The 19,512-nt window shown below is 40.1% G+C and overlaps 1 protein-coding gene across 2 annotated transcripts in view; it reads left to right on the top strand.

Annotated features, from left to right (window-relative positions):
• Positions 1 to 2,493: 2,493 nt before the first annotated feature.
• Siah1 (siah E3 ubiquitin protein ligase 1) overlaps positions 2,494 to 19,512 on the top strand; it is a 29,504-nt gene continuing 12,485 nt past the window's right edge. Inside the window, exon 1 of one of the 2 annotated variants that reach the window (XM_027938991.2) lies at positions 2,494 to 2,747. The gene's annotated coding sequence lies outside the window, so the exon portion shown is untranslated. Of the gene's footprint in view, positions 2,748 to 12,275; positions 12,501 to 19,512 lie in introns of those variants that run through there. The other variant, XM_071605205.1, reaches the window with a different exon arrangement.

Here is a 19,512-nt window from a genome sequence, read left to right as displayed (position 1 = left end):
TAGTTCAGGCTTTAATGTCATCATGCCTCAATTGCCTCCTAGTTTAAATGGGAATGATAATGGCAATTACTACTTGGAGGAGGGATTGATGAAGTAATGCATGTGATTGGCACAGGGTAGATGCTTAAAAATTGCAGCTAAACTGGGCCTGGTGGCACACACCCATAATCCCAGAAGCTTGGGAGGCTGAGGCAGGAGGTTCCCAATTCCAAAACCAGCCTTAGTAACTTAGTGAGGCCCAAGGCAACTTGGCAGGATACTGTCTCAAAACAACAACAACAACAACAAAGTGCAGGGATATAGATTAGTGATAAATCACCCCTGGGGTTAATTCCTAGTACAAAAAAAAAAAAAAAAGAAAGAAAGGCAGCTAATACTATTCCTATTTCTACATTTTTTGTCATTATCAGATATACATCTGACTCTCTTGATTCATCCAAGATCATCTATCTCTTCAAAGCCCCCCCTCTCCATTTCTGTGGCCACTTCTCCAGTTCAGGCCTTCATTTCTTGTCTGGATTGTCCCTTTCTGAATGCTCCCTCTGCTTGGAAAGCCTTTCCCTCTTCATGTGGGAAACTCCCACCGCTTAGGCCACACCTAGTTAAAACTTGATGGTCTCAATGAATCCTTTCTTGGCTTCACCAGCCTAAGTAGTAGTGTTTTAGGAAACTTAAGTAACTTGGCCCACAAAGCTCAGCCTTCTCTGCGCCCCCCTGGCTTCTTGAGCACCACAAGCTGGGCTGCATCTCAGGACTTCATACCCTTCTGTCCTCTCTCCTGGCCCCTCTTTCCCCACCCGTCAAAAGACAAAACAAAAATCCATAGTTGTGTTTTGTCCCCCCCCCCCCACCCCAGTTCTTGGAACAGGCAGTGGTTTTACTCTTCTTCAGGTTCTCACTAACTCCAATATGGTTAATTCCTTCTAATAATTTAGATCTCTACCCAGTTCCCTGTCCTGTTACACACTTTAGTACAAGGCACCTTTTTTTTTTTTTTGCTATTTTTTTGGTACCATGGCTGCAGTGATACATTTAATCTATGACACTGATTAGCATTTTTATTTCCTACTAGGCTATATATACTCTGTAAATGTAGAGCCAGTGGCTCTGTAGTCTCAGAACTTTCCATGAGGACTTCCTCATTTGCTAATCTTTATGACCAAGCATAGTATATGACTGAACATCTTAGAACCCTTCTGTCGATATGTTGGTGAAGAAATGAATGAGAACACCATCATTAACTGTTGGACCTACATAAGGGCACACAAGTCTCCAACTGACATTAGAGCTTTAGGGACCAAGGTCCAACATGTGAGTAGTGTATCATTTGTGGCTAAGCACATTTTTTTTTTCTTTTCTGACCTCAAGAAACATTGTTTGGATGTGCTAATGGTCCCAGGGGGAGAGAGCAAGCCACAATAAACAAAATATTAAGAACAGAAGTCCAAGTATCAATGCAGGCACAGACTATACAAATGTGCTCAGAGAAGCAAAAAATTAGCAGGTTGCATTAGTACCTAAGATAACGGATTCTCTGCCTTCAGCGTGTGAGCAGAAACTTGTGTTCTCATAAAAATTGCCCCGTCAAAAGATCTGCTGATTGTGGGGAGGTTGAATATAAAGAGGATTAGTTGGTTTCTAAAATCTCTTAAGACCTTTTTTGTTTGCACATTTTTGTGGGGGTTGTGTCTCAGGTACTAGCATTTGTTCACTGCATCCATCAAAGAATTGTGATGTTTTCGTTTTTTTAAAAAAAATTTATTTAAAGCAGCACAACACATCGCGTCTAAATAAGAACTTTCTAGATGAGTGAGGACGCATAAGAAAATATGAGTTTCACACTATCTACTCTATCCACTCCATAGCGAAAAAAGCATTTGAAATAGGTCCTGCTTTCGCTGAAGGATCCCCTCAAAACAACAGGAGAGGCTTGGACCTCTTAGGAGGTGGGTCGGTGGCCAGGTCATCCGGTCTCTTTCTGCTTTGGGAAAGAATGGAGTTAGAGCCCATGGAGGCGCTGTGCAAAACCAGCCCACAAAACTGGAGGAGCCATAAATAGCAACCGGCAGCTCTGTCAGGGGTACGAGGCCAGCTCCAGGCAGGCACTCCCGGTTGGGTGCTGGACTACCCCTGGGGACGGAGGAGGGTGGTCGCAGGGACCCGGGAAACAAAGCGCAGCGGGGGGCGAGGAAGGAGTGGCCCCTGACGCGGCAGGCAGGCAGGCAGGCAAGCCAGCTCCCGTTTCCCGCGGCTGGGACAGTTGAGGAGAGAAGGGTGACGTGCCAGAATTTGTTGAGAGGGAGATGTGAGGGCGCCGCCACCGTAACCCATGAGCTGGAGGGCCAACCGCCGCCCAGGAAGACGCGCACCGCGCTGTTTGTGCGGGGCGCCGCCGCCGCGGCCGGCTGCGCCAGCGCCTCTGCGCCTGCGCACCCACGGGAAGCCCCGCCCCCTCGGGGCTCCCAGCGCGCGGGACCGCGCCTCCTCATGGCGGCCGCCGCAGTGTGTGGTATTTAGCGGGAGCGCGCGGCGGGCTCGAGGACGCGCGAAACGGCGGCGGCGGCGGCGGCTAGGGGGGAGCCGTGGCGACCGTGGCGGGGCGCGCTCTCGAGCGGCGGTGGCGGCCCGGGGTGTCCCGTCGGTCTCGGCGCGGGGGAGAGGCGGTGGCGCTGCCCGCGGTGGCGGCGGTTGGTGACGGAGCGCGTTTGAGCCAGGACCGGGGTCCGAGGCGCGCTCTCCGCCCACAGGTAAGTGGGGCCCGGCCTGGAGGGAGGAGCCGGCAGTGAGGGGCTCTCCGGGAGGAGGGTTCCCAGGCCCGGTAATGGCGGCGGGCGGTTGAGCCTGGCCGGGCCGGATTGCGCGGTCAGGGACGGGACGCGGGCAGTCCCCTGCGCCGCGGCGCCTTTGTCTCGGCCGGAGCCCGGCCGCCCGACCGCCGAGCGCCGCCCCCCGCCCCTCCCCTGCCTGCCGCTGCCGCCGCTCGCCCCCGCCCCCGCCCCCTGCGCCCCGGGCCCGGCGGGGCTGCGGGTGGGGGTCGGCCCGGCGCGGCGGGGCCGCGGGCTGGGGAAGGGCCTCGACGGCGCCCCGGCCCCCGCGCGCCCGGAGGCGGGCTCGGCCAGGGGAGGCGCCCGGTGTGCCCCGCGCCCGGGTGCCGGCCTTTGTTGTGGAGGGTCCCGGGGTGTGTGGCCAACATGGCGGAGGTCAGCTGAGTGCGGGCAGCAGCCGGCCCTTCCTCCGGCCCCTCCCCGCGGCGCCGGGAGGCTGGGGCCGCGCGGGGCGCCGCGGCCGCCTTGGTCTCCACTCCCTGCCCGAGACCCCCGGCCGGAGTCGTCCCGGTGGTGCTGCGTTCTTCCTCTCACTCGGCCTGAGCCTTCATTGTGCAGTGGGAAGAATGCAGCCTCCTCCCTTGTTTATGTCATTAAAGAGGAGAGCGCGTGAACGACTTGCCAAGGCAGCTCTAGCTTTTTATTATAAACCCTGCTTTTCCTAGGCTTCCTTCCCCGAGGACTGTGGGGTCCTTTCTCGACTCTCCCAGATGTATAACTTAGGAATGTCGGTAACCTGGACCATATCGATTCGCAGGTTTTTCTTTGCCCCCTCTGGTTCCTGGAAAGATGCAGAATATGTTTGCTCTGACATTCAAAAAAGTCCAGTTTGTGTAGTTGATTTGTCAAAGTCATAGAAGTCAGTAACATGGATATTAGGACTGGTGTGATTGTCCGTTTCTTCCCAGATGAGCATTCACCATCTCTAGCTAAGCGGCTCTCAGGGGTCAATTGTTAGCTCTTTTCATAAGTTAAGAGTTGGGAACACTGGCTCTGAGGTCAGATTGTCCCCTTTGATCCGAATCCTGCCCCACCGGTTTGTGACCTTGGGCAGTATACTTAACCTTTCTGTACTTCGTTTTCCTTATCTGCAAAATGGGTGTAATGACAGCACTTCAAGCGTGGTTGAGAATTGAAATGAAAATAACTCAAGTGCTTAGATCAATGGCAGGTCCATAGTAAGGGTGCAACAAAAGCTTGATACTAGGGCATCAAGTTAGTTTGATAACTAAAGACGTTATGCATGCCTGTAATCCCAAGGACTGGGGATGTTGAGGCAGGAGGATTGCAAGTTCAAGGTTAGCCTCAGCAATTTAGCAAGGCCATATGTGGCTCAGTGGCAAAGCCTCTGGGTTCACTCCAAAAATAAATAAGTAGGTTATCTTAGCATGCTGGATATGTTTGAAGTGCATAGATTGGAATTTGTGAAATCATGTTATAAATCATTAGTGCTGTGTTTTTCTCAGTGTATTTTGTTGTTGAAAAGGAGAATTAAATGATAAGTTGATACACTTTCTGAGATGATTTTGGATATTATGATGGGGGATTTGAATGGATCTTGTAAGTCTGGAATTTAGAAAGTCAAGTTGATTAAAATTGAAGTTTCTTTTTAGCAGTTTTAGACAGTTAACTAACTTGGAAAAGTGGAACATTGAGTCCCTTTAATTGATCATTAGGTATCTATGGTATCACTATCTCCTTTAGAAGGTACTGAAGAGCAAAGTATAATCTGACAAATGTAATGGTCTGGTAACTTTTTTTTTTTTTTTTAATATTGGGAATTGAATCCAGGGGCACTTTACTACTGAGCTACATCCCCATCCCCTTTTGTTTTTAATTTTGAGACAGGGTCTCACTAATTTGCTTAGAGCCTCTGTCAGTTGCTACGACTGGCCTTGAATTTAGAACCTCCTCAGTCTCCCAAGCTGCTGGGATTATAGGCGTGTAGGATTTTGGTTAGCTGTTAGAATTTTCTGACTGATAGATTTTGAGACTCAAAATTATTTACACAAAGTAGTTGTACTTTTTCATTCTGGGAATTTAAATGAGGGTGAATTTCTGTAATCTGGGACGTTTAGTTGCTATTCTGTCCAGATTTTTTTCCCTAGTTTGCACAAAATTTTTCTTTATATATATTGTAGAATGGTTTAAATGACCCATTTAACATCTTTCTAGCATAGTTTAGTAACATTTCATATTTTAAACTGAAATATAGTATAATTAATAGAACTGTGAACTCATGGTAAGTGTTGTACAAAATACAAATTTAGAACAAATGTAGTTCAGTTTATATCTATTTAATTTGCATACGTTGTTGTTGTTGTTGTTGTGTTGTTGGAGGCCAGGTACCAGGGATTGAACTCAGGGCTACTCAGCCACATCACCAGCCCTATTTTGTGTTTTTTTTTTTTTTTTTTAATTGGTGGTGCTGGGGATTGAACCCAGGGCCTTGTGCATGTGAGGCAAGCACCCTACCAACTGAGCTATATCCCCAGCCCCCTATTTTGTATTTTATTTAGAGTTAGGTTATACCTGAGTTGCTTAATGCCTTGCTTTTGCTGAGGCTGGCTTTGAACTAATATTCCTCCTGCTTCAGCCTCCCAAGCTGCTATGATTATGGGCATGTGCCACTTTGCTCAGTAATTTACATCTTAATATCCTTCATCTCAGGAATTTTTTTTTTTTTTTTTTTTTTAACTGGGAATTGAACCCTCAGGGTCACTTTACCAACGAGCCACATCCCTAACCCTTCTCATTTTTCATTTTTATTTTGAGTCAGGGTCTCACTAAATTGTTTAGGGCCTAGATAAATTGCTGAGACTGGCTTTGAACTTGTGATCCTCCAGCCTCAGCCTCGAGTTGCTGTAACTATAGGCATATGCCACCATGCCTGGCTCAAGAAATTTTTACAAAATTACTATAGAATTTTTTTACAATATAATTAAAAAATAATATTAGATTAAAATTAAAAGATCTGAGTATAGTGACATGTACCTGTAATCCTAGCTACTCAGGAGGCTGAGGCAGGAGGATCGAAAGTTCAGGGGCAGCCTGTGAAGCTTAGTAAGAAAACCCTGTCTAAAAATAAAAAGGTTTGAGGATATAGCTCAGCCCTCCTGAGTTCAGTCCTCAGTATTTTTTTGGGGGGAGGTTTACAAAAGAAATAATTATCTGGTAATAATATGATGAATAGGATTTTATTTTCAGTGAGTAAGGTATTTTGAAAACTGATCTGATATAATGAGAGTAACAAAGTAAGTTTAATAACTTCATAAAGTTTTAGGTGACTGCTTACATTGTATTATATCAGTTTTAAAGTTCAGAAGTCCTTTTTTTGCTTACAGAGGTCTATTGCAGATTTTTCTTTCTTCCTTTATTTTTTAAAAATATTTTTTAGTTGTCAGATTTTTTTTTTTTAATTGTACTTATTTATTTATATGCAGTGCTGAGGATCAAACCAAGGGCCCACACATGCCAGGCAAGCGCTCTACTGCTGAGTCACAATTCCAGCTCTTAGATTTTTCTTGTATTATAAATTATCGAATTTCTATATACTTCTTGTTAAATGTTAAATTTTGAATATTTTTTGGTACAGACTTTAATTTTCAACAAGTTCTATATGGCATTTCAGAATTCCACTTCCACCCCCAAAAGAACCCTGAAGAACTTGGGGATGAATTTGTTCTTAACAATAATTTTTTTTTTCTGGTTTTCTTTTTTGGTACCAGAGGTTGAACCCAGGGGCACTTTACCATTGAGCCACATCCCCAGCCCTTTTTATAAAAAATTTTGAGACAGGGTCTTGCTGAGAGCCTCCAGTTGCCAAGGCTGGCTTTGAACTTGTGATTCTCCTGCCTCAGCGTCCTGAGCTGCTGGGATTATAGGCAGTGCCACTGGGCCTGGCTACAATAAATATTCTTAAGAATAGTTCTTTTAAATAGTATTTCTAATGTATTTTAAATGATTTGGTTTTATTGGGTTTTAACATCTGCTGTTACATAGGGCAAATTTTTTTTTTTTTTTTTTAAATCTATATCCTCTTTTTAGTGCTTTATTTAGGGCTTATTTATTTCCTGACCTTCAACAGTCTATATTCTAATGACTCTCAGATCATTTACTTATTTTGGTTCTGGGAGTTAAACTCAGTGGTGCTTCACTACTGAACTACATCCCCACATTTAAAAAATTTGAGACAGGTTCTTCCTAAGTTGCTTAGGCTGTCCTTAAACTTCTGTCTCAGTCTCCCTGAGTCAGGGATTACAGGCATGTTCTACTACAGCTGGCTCAGATCTCTGTTGATTGTATCGTAGACCTGTAAATTCTCTTGTACAGTTTTTTTTTTTTAATTGACTTTTAAGAGTACCTGTAGGTTCATAGCAAAATTGAGCAGAATACCAAAGTTTCCCATTTAGCCCCTTCCCCTTTACCAGAGATGGTACATATAATCATTTAAACCACATTGATACATTTGTTACTCATAGTTATTCATAGTTTTAGGATTTATTCTTGGTGTTATACATATTGACTTGAACACAATTCATGAAAACATTCAGATTTAAAAATCCCACCTTTTCGCCCTTCTAACCACTAATCTTTTTACTCTCATCATAGTTGTGCCTTTTGCAGAATGTCAAAGTTGGAATTTTGTACAGTGTGTGGTCTTTTCAGATTGACTTCTTTCACTTAGCAGTATGTATTTTAAGTTTCTTGTCTTTTTTGTGGTCCTGGAAATTGAACCCAGGGGTGCTCGTCCCTTGAGTTTTATATCCTTAGCTCGCTTTCTTTCTTTCTTTCTTTCTTTCTTTCTTTCTTTCTTTCTTTCTTTCTTTCTTTCTTTCTACAGAGAGAGAGAGAGAGAGAGAATTTTAATATTTATTTTTTAGTTTTCGGCGGACACAACATCTTTGTATGTGGTGCTGAGGATTGAACCCGCGCCACAGGCATGCCAGGCGAGCGCACTACCACTTGAGCCACATCCCCAGCCCAGCTCTTTTTCTTTTGAGACAGTAGTTCTAAGTTGCTGAGGCTGGCCTGAACTTGTGATTCTCCTGCTTCAGCTATGGTGTTGCTAGAATAACAGGCCTGCATCACTGCACCCGGCCTTCATGTCTTTTTTTTTTTTTTTTAAATGGTACTGGGGATTAAACTCGGGGCATTCTATCACTGAGCTATATTCCCAGCACTCTTTTTAAAAAATATTTTTTTAGTTATAGATGAACACAATATCTTCATTTTTATTTATTTATTTTTATGTGGAGCTGAGGATCGAACCCATGGTCTCAAATATGTGAGGCAAGCGCTCTACCACTGAGCTACAACCCTAGCCCTTATTCCCAGCACTTTTAATTTTCATTTTTGAGGCAAGGTTTCTGGAAGTTGACCAGGCTGGCCTTGAAATTGAGGGACTCCTGAGTCGCCAGGATTATAGTCATGGAGCTCTCCAAGTCTTTACATGGCTAGAAAGTTCATTCTTTTTAATGCTGAATAACACTCCATTGTCTAGGTGAATAAATCAGTTTATTCACCTACTTGAAGGACATCTTGGTTCCTTTCAAATTTTGGCAGTTATAAATAACATTGCTATAAACATCCATGTGCAGGCTTTTGTATGGAACTAACTCCTTTGGGGTAAATAGCAAAGAGTATGATTGTTGGATCCTATGATAAAGAGTATGCTTAGTTAATAAACTCCCAAACTGTCTTCCAAAATGACTGTATCTTTTTATGTTCTCACCAGCAACGAATGAGAATTACTATTCTACTAGTATTTGGTGATTGTGTTTTTTTTGTATTTTGACCATTCTTATGGTATATAGTGATATCTTATTGTTTTTTATTTGCATTCCCCTGATGAGATGATGTAGAATACTTTTCATATGCTGTTTGCCATCTGTATATCTTTGGTGTCAGTTAAGGTCATTGCCAACTTGTAAATCAAATTGGTTATTTTCTTCATGAGTTTTAAGAGTTCTGTATTTTGGGTAATAGTCCTTTGTCAGATAAATCTTTTGCAAATATTTGTCTAATTATCTCAAAGTTAGTATTGCTTCTCTCACATCTACATTCAGTCCTTCTCTTTTTACCTTGAACTGTCAGCCTGCTTTTGGTCCCTGTAGCATCCAGTCAGTTCTTTCTTCAGTTAAGTGAGTTTCTAATAGATGAACCTGACTTCAGCTGTAAGTATGAAATTGTAATTTTCTTGACATGATTAGTAAGTACAGATCCTCTCTTGAGCTGGTCTTTCGTGTTCCTCCCCTGCCTTTTGGACCATATACTTGCAAATTCCTCTTTCTAAACTCTGTAATAGCCTAGACTTCTGTAGTTGAGAAGCTTTTCCTTAACTCCCTGAAGTGAACTGGGTGCCATCTCTCTGTGTTACTTTAGCATTCTGTTGTTCCTTCTGTAACTTGTATACTCCTGAATTGTGACTTTTGTTCTTTTTTTCTTGGCCTCCAACAATAGATTATAATCTTGGTGAGACTTGGTCTTGGTTACCCTTGTTTATCTATAGTTTAGCACTTTTTTGGGCACGTAGTTGTTGTTCAGTAAATAATCATTGATGATTGGTGCCTTCCCACTGTTGCTAATATACTTTTCCAACCTCATCACCAGCTTTTCCTCTTTTTTGGGGGGAGGAGGGTGAGAAAGAATTGAACCCAGAGGTGTGTAACCACTAAGTCATACCTCCAGCCCTTTTTATATATTTTGAAACAGGGTCTTGTTAAGTTACTTAGGGCCTTGCTAAGTTGCTGAGGCTGGCCTTGAACTCCTCCTGATCCTCTTTCAGCCTCCAGAGTTGTTGTGATTGTAAGCATGCACTAGCATGCTGGGCCAACTTTTCCTCTTTGCCCTACCTATTCAAAACTGGATTCTTCTGTTCCTTGAATGTTTCTCTACATTTCTGTACCATTGCTCATGATTGTATTTAATTTCTCAAATGTTTATCTGTGCTGCTTTGGCAGATTACTTAACCTCTCTAAGCTGTAGTTTCCATTAGCACATGAACAGCTATTAAGTATATTGATGCTCCCCTCACCCCTCAATGTCCTAATGTTAAAGTGGCAGTATAATTGAGTGGTTAAGAGGAGAGTTAGACCTACACGTGTCTTTGGCTCCTGTCTTAAATTTTGTGACTTTGAGATCCTTGAAAGCAGGGACACTGCCTACTTTTGCTCTAAAACCACGTTGCTGAACACATAGAAAGTGCTATTTAAATAATTTAAAAATTTAGTTTTAGCCATTTAAGTTCTGTTGAGGAAAGAAAGACAAAATTACAAGACGGGAGTGGGAGGGAGACTGCTGTCTGAGGTGGTGACATTTAAAGGAAGATAAAAAGATAATGAGCCCTTTGAAGGGAAGAAGGACTGAGCACCTCAGACTGAAGGAACAGCCTGGTAAAGACCCTTCAAGCTGGAGGATCTTGGATTGTTCTCCAAGAGTATTGCTGAAGTAGTTGTATAAGGGGGGAGAAACAGGCAGGAATTAGATCCTGTAGAGTCAAAGCAAGGAATGTGAAACTGTCCAAAAATTTTAATTAAAGGATAATGTAATCCAGTGTGTGTGTGTGTGTGTGTGTGTGTGTGTGTGTGTGTGTGTGTTTGAACTCGGGCACTTAACCACTGAGCCACATCCCCAGCCTTATTTTGTATTTTATTTAGATACAGGGTCTCACTGAGTTGCTTATTGCCTCACTTTTGCTGAGGTTGGTGTGTGCCACTGTGCCCGGCTACTTTTTTTTTTTTTTTTTAAATATTGGTTTAGCTGTTCAGAGACTTGACTGATTAGAAGACTGTTTCTTTAATCAGATGTAGTTGATTAGAACTAGGATTAAAGTGGTGACAGTAAAGATGAAGTGGGTGGGTTTGAGATATATTTTGGTCTCAACAGGACTTATTGATGAATCAGATATGAAGGAAGGAATTAGGTTTCTGGCCAGAGCGACTGTGTGGATCATCTGCCATTTACCAAGATGGAAAAGACTGGAGGGGATGATGAGACAGAGTGATAGCAGTAAAATTCAGAATTCTTTTTTTTGTTGTATTTGAAATGTCTATGAGAGAGCTCAAATAATCCAATGAGGTAAAAGGAAAATTGGGCATACAGTGTCACAGAAGCCAGATCGTATATACTGGTGCATGTTTGTGTGGTAAAGGAAATGACCCTGTAGAGAAAGAGGGAAAGATTGATGTAAGAGAGAAGTGTGAAGTCTTAGAAGAGTAAGGGCAGTGCCCAAGAAGTTCAGGTTTACTCATTCTAAAGGGAGGGAAGAAAATGGCAAGTTAGCTTATATTCTTGTTGATGGGAAGATAAGATAGTTTGCTTTGGCTTCCATTGTCTTTTCTCAAGGATGTAGAGGTGAAGTCCTCAGTTTGAGAGTAGTCATTAAATAATTAGACATTAAGAGTAGACATTATAGTTAGACATTATACGGGTACTATACTGTGGCACTCTTAAAGTGTAGAGACAGGTTAAGAATCTTGAAGGGTTAGCTGGTGATGATATCTGATTGGGTTGTTCAAGGAGATTCTAGGCAAATTACCTACAATAATTATAAGACACTTTATTTCCTAAGTGTCAATTTTTTTGTTAATACGTAGCATAAATACATAGAAAAAGCATCGTTTTATGTATACTCAGTGAATTTTTACAAAGGGAACACACTATTGTAATGAGCACACCATATTAAGAAGCAGAGCATTAGCAGAACAAGAAGTCCCCTTCTTTGTCCATCTGATTACCTACTCTTCTGCCCATCCCATCCCTCACCTCTTCACTTTTAACACCATAGATTGGTTTTATACTTTATATGAATAGAACGATACAGTATGTACTCTTTCTTGTCTCGATACAGTATGTACTCTTTCTTGTCTCTTTGACTTCTGTCACTCAACATTTGTGAAATTCGGAGACATTACCTAGTTTGTCCCTGATAAGGTTATCAGTTGAATGAACTGCGTGTCACAGCACTTCCATATATTTTTACTCCTCGTAAATCTTCAGAAATTCTAGGTTGAATGATCCGGGTAGGGGACCAGGATGATCCTGGCAAAGATCTTTCATTAGTTTTGAGGTTGCCCAAACATGTTGAATTTATTTGCAATTTTTATTTATACATTTTTTGTTTGCTCTGTTATGAACAGGGGGCTTGGGCACATGAACTAGAAGGAGAAAACCTTTAGAGAACTAATCTGTATTTATAAAACAGATAATGTTGGTGAGAAGACTTTTCTTTTTTCTTTTTTTAAAGGGGGGCGGGGAGAGAGAGAGAGAGAGAGAGAGAGAATTTTTTAATGTTTATTTTCTAGTTTTCGGCGAACACAACATCTTTGTTTGTATGTGGTGCTGAGGATCGAACCCGGGCTGCACGCATGCCAGGCGAGGGCGCTACCGCTTGAGCCATATCCCCAGCCCCAAGACTTTTCTTAAAAAGAATTCAATGCCCTTCTTTGTGTATGTATCTGTCTCTCTCCCTTTCTCTCTCTTTTTTTTTTCTTTGTGGTACTGGGGATTGAATACAGAGCTTTGAGCTTGCTAAACAAGTGCTTTGCCACTGAGATACATACATCTAGCCCTTTTAAAATTTTTTGTTTTAAGGCTGGGTCTCACTAAGTTTCCTAGGCTGACCTTGAACTTGCAATCCTCCTGCCTCAGCCTCTGGAGTTGCTGGGATTACAGGTATGTGCTACCTATACACCTATGACTGGTCAATCTTGCATTTTACAGGAAATATTATACTGTACTTGTTATAGTTATCATTCTCTATAAAGACTACCTTGGAAAGATTACTTCAGTAGTTGGTTTAACTAAATGAAGTAATCCTTAAATGGTTAAAAACTTGCTGGTTTCTCTCTGAATTTCAACTCCTGTGTTTTTGCATTTGACTGATGCTCAGGCTTAGTAGGTAAGGCAACTTTACTTTAAAGATTTGTCAAGGGCTGTGATGTTGTAGCATTGTTTTGGACAACTTCAGATGTCTTGTCACTGCATATCTAAGATAATTTCTGCAGACTTTTTTCAATTTTGTGGGTCAGCAATCAGACAAATTTCATTTTGTTTTATCTTTAAAATGCTAAATTTAATATTTGAAATGTATAAAATGTGCACAAAATATGTTTTTGTGAATAGACTGTTTTTTAATATTTTCTCCAAGTATCCAAGAAAAAAAAAATGGAAGCAGTGCACATTTGCGTGTGTGTGTGTGTGTGTGTGTGTGTTATGCATGCGATGCTAGAGATGGAAACCCAGGGCCTCATGCACACTAGCACTGTACCACTGAGCTATAACACCAACCCTGCAATCAGCTGTTAACTTTATAAAGTGTTTTGTTTTGCATGGAAAGTTGCCAGCAGTGTAGCAGGAAAATTTGGGGACATGATGAAATAGGCGTTAAAAAGTTTAAAGAGTAGTTTTTTTTTTTTTTTTTTTTGATATCGGTGATTTAATTCAGGGATGCTTAACCATGAGCCGTATCCCCAGTCTGTTTTATTAAAGTTTGAGACAGGGTCTCCCAAAGTTGCTTAGGGCCTTGCTAAATTACAACTGGCCTTAATCTTGGATTCATTCTGCCTCAGCCTCCAGAGTTGCTGCTTAGGTTACAGGCGAATACCACCATGCCAAGCTTAAAATCCTTTTTTATTACTAATCTTATGTTTTATGATTACTTGAGAAATACAGAAATGGGCCCATCTGTTCCCCATCATCATTTGTGATCTGATTTTTGAAAAGTAGCCATTAAAGACATTTGTGTGACCTGTTTGTGTATTTTTTTCCTTTGAGCCATGAGTATGTTAAGATTAATTGCTTTTATCTGACTTAAATTCATATAGGTATTTTCCCATTAAATGATTGTCACCTGTTCATAACTATCTGAGTTTGAACTGGGAAATTCCAAATGAAGAAGCTTGTGCTTAGAGTTTGTATCTTGCAGTTCTTGATGGTCTGTCTGTCCTTTGGTGGTTCCATCTCTTGGTTTCTGATTCTCCCCTTGTATATTCTAGCATTTTAAATTTTTAAACCACTTTCCGCAATTTAGCTGTCATTTTAGTTTCTTTTCTGTTCTGTTACTTGGTACTTAACGTGCATAGATATGTGTATCAATGGGTATATGTGTTTTTTCTTTTAACAAATAGGGTTTTGGTCTGTGTATTCTGTGGCTTTTTTTCTAGTCTACCCATTTTTTTTTATTATTACTATTTTTTGTATGTTGTGCTGGAGGTTGAACCTAGGGCCTCAGTCAGGCCTTGCTCAGTGTAAGTACTTTAGGCTAAATATGGGTCCCTCTTATTTAAAAAAGAAAAAGAAGACAAAAAGAAAAAATATTCTATTAAGATAGGGCTGTTTTTAACTTATCCGTTATTATAGACAGGATTGCTGTAGGCATTCATATTTGTGTATATGCCTTTGTAACATATGAGAATTAGAAGGAGAACACTGGGAAGAAATAACTATTTGGTTGAAGGGCATACTCGATATTTTTGATACAAACTGCCAAATCATGAGGGGCCTTCATAGTAGATATTCCCAAAGGTGTAGGAGAAACTCTATACCCACTTCTTTGCCAAAACTTGGAATCAAATCTTTGAAAATAAATTTATATGTCATTTCTTTACTAATGCATGCAGTTTGTGGCATTTCTCATATCAAGTTTTTGAACTTTTTTACATGCACACAGTTTAGAATCAATAATTTGGCAAAGTTTTTTTTTTTTTTTTTCCTTTAAAGAAAAGCTCCTTGGCCCTATTTCTTTCTGGATATCCCTTTTCACAGCAACTTTACCTCTTTTAGCTGATTATTTTGCATTAAATTTCTTTGCCTCTGAGCCATATGATAAATTGTGATTATCTTTTGCCCTGCCCTGTTTAATTTGTATTTTTTATAACTAGTGTTTCTTTTTTTCTTTCTTCTTCTTCGTTTTGCATGTGCTTACTCTTAATTACTACCCCACATCCCTTCCCACCTGTCTAAATGTTCATTCAGTTTGTTTGCAGGCCTTAGGTTGCTGTGTTCCTCTAGCATAAAGTTGTCATTATTCTCAGTATTCCTTGTTTTAGTCTTCTGTTTATTGTGACTCCTATTCTTTTTCTTAGTTCCTTCCCTTGTATTTGAAGCCTACATCCATCAGGTGCTTCCTGAGAACATACCTAGGGGAGGTAATGTTTTGAAACTTTGTATCATTATTCTGCTCTCAGCATTTAAGGATAATTTGATTTGGTGTAGAATTTTAGGATGATAATTATTTTCTATTTATTTAAATTATTTACATTTTTTGGAAAAAAAACATTGGTATATTGCTTTGTAACTTTGAATGTTGCTGTTTAAAAGTCCAAAGCTCTTTTGTTTTCTATCTATTCATTCAATAAATATTTATTGATTGCCAGGCATTGTGTTTTCTCACCTTCCAAGCCACTCTTTGGGGAGCCAAGGGGGATCTACAACAGATATAAAAGTTAATAACTAAATCAACTTTTTATATCCTGTGAGAATGTAATATATTTGGGGGAAAGGGTAGAGAAAGGAATTGGGCGGAGAGGAAGGAAAGAGAAGGAAGGGTGGAATATGCAAAGACTTGGGATTGCATAATGAAGGGTTTTCTGGGTAGGGCACAGATTGCTATTTTTAAACAGAGGAATAGGGTCTCTTTGAGAAACCTTTGTATGAATCAGAGATTTGAAGAAAGTGAGGGAGATGGTCACAGGCATATCCAGGAGAAAAGTATTATAAGGCAGAGGCCTAAAGAAATAAACTAGTATTTCATGGAGGACAGTGGGTAGAAAGGAAAGAAGTAGGAGATAAAGTCAGATTATTAGGAGTACATAATCATATTGTGTAGGCCTTGTGATTTCTAGGTTTTAACTTTTACTCAGATAGGGGTAGCCAGTGAAGAGTGAGTGTATAGCAAAGGAGTGATATCTGTTAGAAATTTGAATTGGATTAATCTGATCACTGTGCTTAGAACATATTAAGGCATGAGGGTGTGAGACAAAGATAGAAACAGGGAGCTTGGTTAGGAAGATATTGTAATAATCTGGGTAAGAGATAATGATGGCTTGAACTAGATGGTAGTAGGAGGGGAAGGTATGGGGTTTTTTGATTCTGAATATATTTTTAAGGGAGGGACAGTACGATTCCCTGGTTGATTTAGATTTGTGATGTAACTGGCAGGATACATTTGCTGTCAGTTGGAAAGAGGAAGGCTAGGGTACAGGGTCTTTGATGTAGTTGAACTCTGGTCCTTCCCATGTCCAAGGTTTAGGACAAATCTGGAGAGTTTTAAAAAAATTTTGTTTTTAACTCGGGGCTGAAGGAAAAAAAAAATTAAGTTCTTGACATATTGGTGGAATTTAAAACTATTAAGACTAGTGGCACTGTGGCACACGCCTATAATCCCAGTGAGGCTAAGGGGAGAGGATCTGCAGTTTTGAGGCCAGCCTGGGCAACTTAGCGAGACCCTCTCTTGAAATAATATAATGACAAAAGAAAAGGGCTTGTGATATGTCTCAGTGGTAAAGTGCATCTAGGGTTCAGTCCCTAGTACTGTGGGGGTGGGGGTTGGAGACTGAATGGGACCATTAAAGTCACCAAGGTAGATAAGAAAAGAGAGCCATTGGTAACTCCCACTTTCAAGAGCTTTGGGGTTAAGAACAGGAATCAAAGGAGGCTGAGAAGGACCAGTGAGTCAGTGAACAAAATTTATCAGGTAGGAGCTAGTGATGTATCAGCTCTTGAGAGATATTGCTGATAGTTTTAAACTGGCAAGTTAAATGTAAATAAAACTACAAAACCATTGCAAGTTGAATTACTGATTTATGAAAACACTGAATGGCATCTGCTGAATTTAAATCTTTAGATAATTCTGTAACTAACTTAAGATTATGGAATTGACCACACACAGGTTCTTTTGGAGTTAAGCAGACCTGATTTGCTCTGAGATGTATAAATATCATGCACTCCCCCCCCCCCCCACTAATGTATACATGCTTCAGTGAAAATCATGATGTCATTTGGGCTTTGCTTCATACAAATGCACATATTAGGCCCATCTTGGCTTTTTTATTTAGCCTGCTGTAATTGGAGTACCAACTTGGAATCATTGTGACCATAAATATGAATAATGGCATTCAATTATATGACTAACAGGTAGATTTAGATGGTTCAAAGTGTGCTAATATTATTTTTTTAAATATTAAAACAGGAAGATAGGGCTGGGGATGTGGCTCAAGTGGTAGCGCGCTTGCCTGGCGTGCGTGCGGCCCAGGTTCGATCCTCAGCACCACATACAAACAAAGATGTTGTGTCCGCCAAATACTAAAAAATAAATATTAAAAAATTCTCTCTCTCTACCTCTGTCTCTCTCACTCTCTCTTAAAAAAAAAAAACAGGAAGATAAGACATTAAATTTTTAAAAAATCTTGTTTATTTTGTGGTACTGGGGATTGAACTCAAGGTAATTTGCTGTTGAGCTACATTCCCAGACCTTTTTATCTTTCATTTTTAAGACAGGGTCTTACTAAGTTGCTGAGACTGGCCTTGAATCTTCAATATTCATGCGTCAGACTCCTAACTTGCTGTAATTATAGGTGTATGCCACCATGCCCAGCTTTTATTGTATTTAAACATTAACTTTTGTAGAGAAATGTGAACTCCTAGAGACTATTGTGTTAATTTGAAGAAATTAGTGTACAAATTGTTAATTCATGTGCAGTATCATACTTAGTTGAAACAACTGAATGGTTTGGTTAGACTTTCAGATGTAATGTTTACATAAAGATTATAACTGTTCCAGCTGCATATAATTTTAATAAGGCTCCAGGAATTTTTAAATGTCATTTCTTTCCGAGAAATTCCATTACTTCCATTTTACTAGTAAAGAGCCACCAATCATAAAATATTAGACAATAATGTGACTTTTTATCCTGTTTCCTTAACTTTCTCTCAAGCAGAATCTTCTTTTTGATTTTATCTGTTTATCTTAGTATTACTAACTCTTTATAGGTTACTATGATGTTTATCTTATATCAGTTTTGATCTGTTGAAGAATTTTTGTCCTGAGATTATGTTTCTGTTCTATCTATGTGTACAGGTGTGTAATAACATACTTATTAGATGGAATGCAGAGTTGCATAGGTCCTATGTTACATTGTAGTACTAGGTACAGCATATTTTATAAGTGAGATTTACAATGCATAGCTTGATGCCAGGATGGAGAAAAAGGGCAAGCATGTACTGGAATGTTTTAGAATTTTGCATTTTGAGGGAATATAAAACATAATTAGGGGAGTACACTGTTGTAATCCAACTTGGACACAAATAAGTGAATAGTATTTGGATGTTTCTCTAAATATTGAAACTTGGTTATATTGAAGTAGTGATTATGTTGTAATTATGGCTGACGTAATAATTTAATTTCAGGTACTCCAAATTTTTTAAATTATTAAAGAATTTTTGTAATGTGATATAAAATAGTTAGAAAGGCCTATTTGGCCATCTTCTTTTGTTGCTCTTACTTTACTTTTTGGTATTTTGATTAAAAATTTTGATTTAAAGAATGTAGGGAATTTTTTTGGCAAAATTTTGTGTTGAAAAGATGTGTTAGATGCTACACTAAATATTCTATACCAGAGCAAGGAGAGTATACACACTATTTTTAGGGTTATTTTAAAGAAGAGATTTAGAGACAAAGCAGATAATCTGGCTTTGCTTTTATTCTTAATTTTTCTGGTTTTCAATTTCTTCATTTGTAAAATGAGGATAAAATTTACCTTACGAGGTCTTTTTTCACAGAAAACCTTGTGGCTTTTACCTCTTTTAGATACAGTCTCAGATTGAGATGTGTTCCAGTATAGGATCTCTTTCCACTGTAGATTGAAATAACAGTTTTCAGTATAATCCTGTTGTTTATGATGCAGATCTCATTTAATGATTCTCAGGGCAGGGTTGCTAGTGTAGCTCTGTAAACTCACTTGTTAGCAATATAATGAATGTTCTCATGTACTTGATCTCCTATAATGTCCAAAAATCTGTTGTTGTTGGTAGTTTTTTGTTTCATAAATGAGAAACTTGAGACTCAGGAGATTATAATTTTTGCCTGATACAAAAGAAATCAGTAAGTTCCTGGGACAGGGCCGTTCTTCCATGGTCCACTCTGAATCCTGGATGGCAGACATATCCCCTTATTAGCAGGGTTATCATATCATGTATACAGTGAGAGGGTATCGGGGCCTGTTGACCTCCACTTTTCCTCCAAGGGAAGAAGTGGGATCTAAAGGGGTTCAGCCAGGCAGTGAGACCGCATCACCTCCCTTCTGTTTTGCTAGATGCCACTTAGAGTGAGTGCTTGCACTGAGAGCCAAGAGCTTTACACCGACACTGTCTTTTAATCTGATTGTGTAGACTAGCGTATACTTTCCCTGTGCCTACACCTTCCACCATTTATTTAGTTTTTAGCAGTACTGGGGATAGAGCTCAGGAGAGTTCCACTACTGAGTTACATCCCCATGCTTTCTCTTTTTTACACAAGTCAGGTTTATTATGATGTGATTTATGTCCTTCTACATTTTTGAAATTTATTCTCTTTGATTTTTAAAAGTTTCTACTCAAATGTACAGCTCAAAGATTTTTGAGATATGTATGCAACCATGTGACCAACACCAATCAAGGCCTATGTGTTTCTGCTACCCCAAAATGTGCT

This window comes from Marmota flaviventris, chromosome 18 (assembly GCF_047511675.1).
Source record: "Marmota flaviventris isolate mMarFla1 chromosome 18, mMarFla1.hap1, whole genome shotgun sequence".
Lineage (NCBI taxonomy): Eukaryota > Metazoa > Chordata > Mammalia > Rodentia > Sciuridae > Marmota > Marmota flaviventris.
The sequence above is the reverse complement of the archived record's forward strand: the minus strand, read 5'-3'. Positions and strand labels throughout refer to the sequence as shown.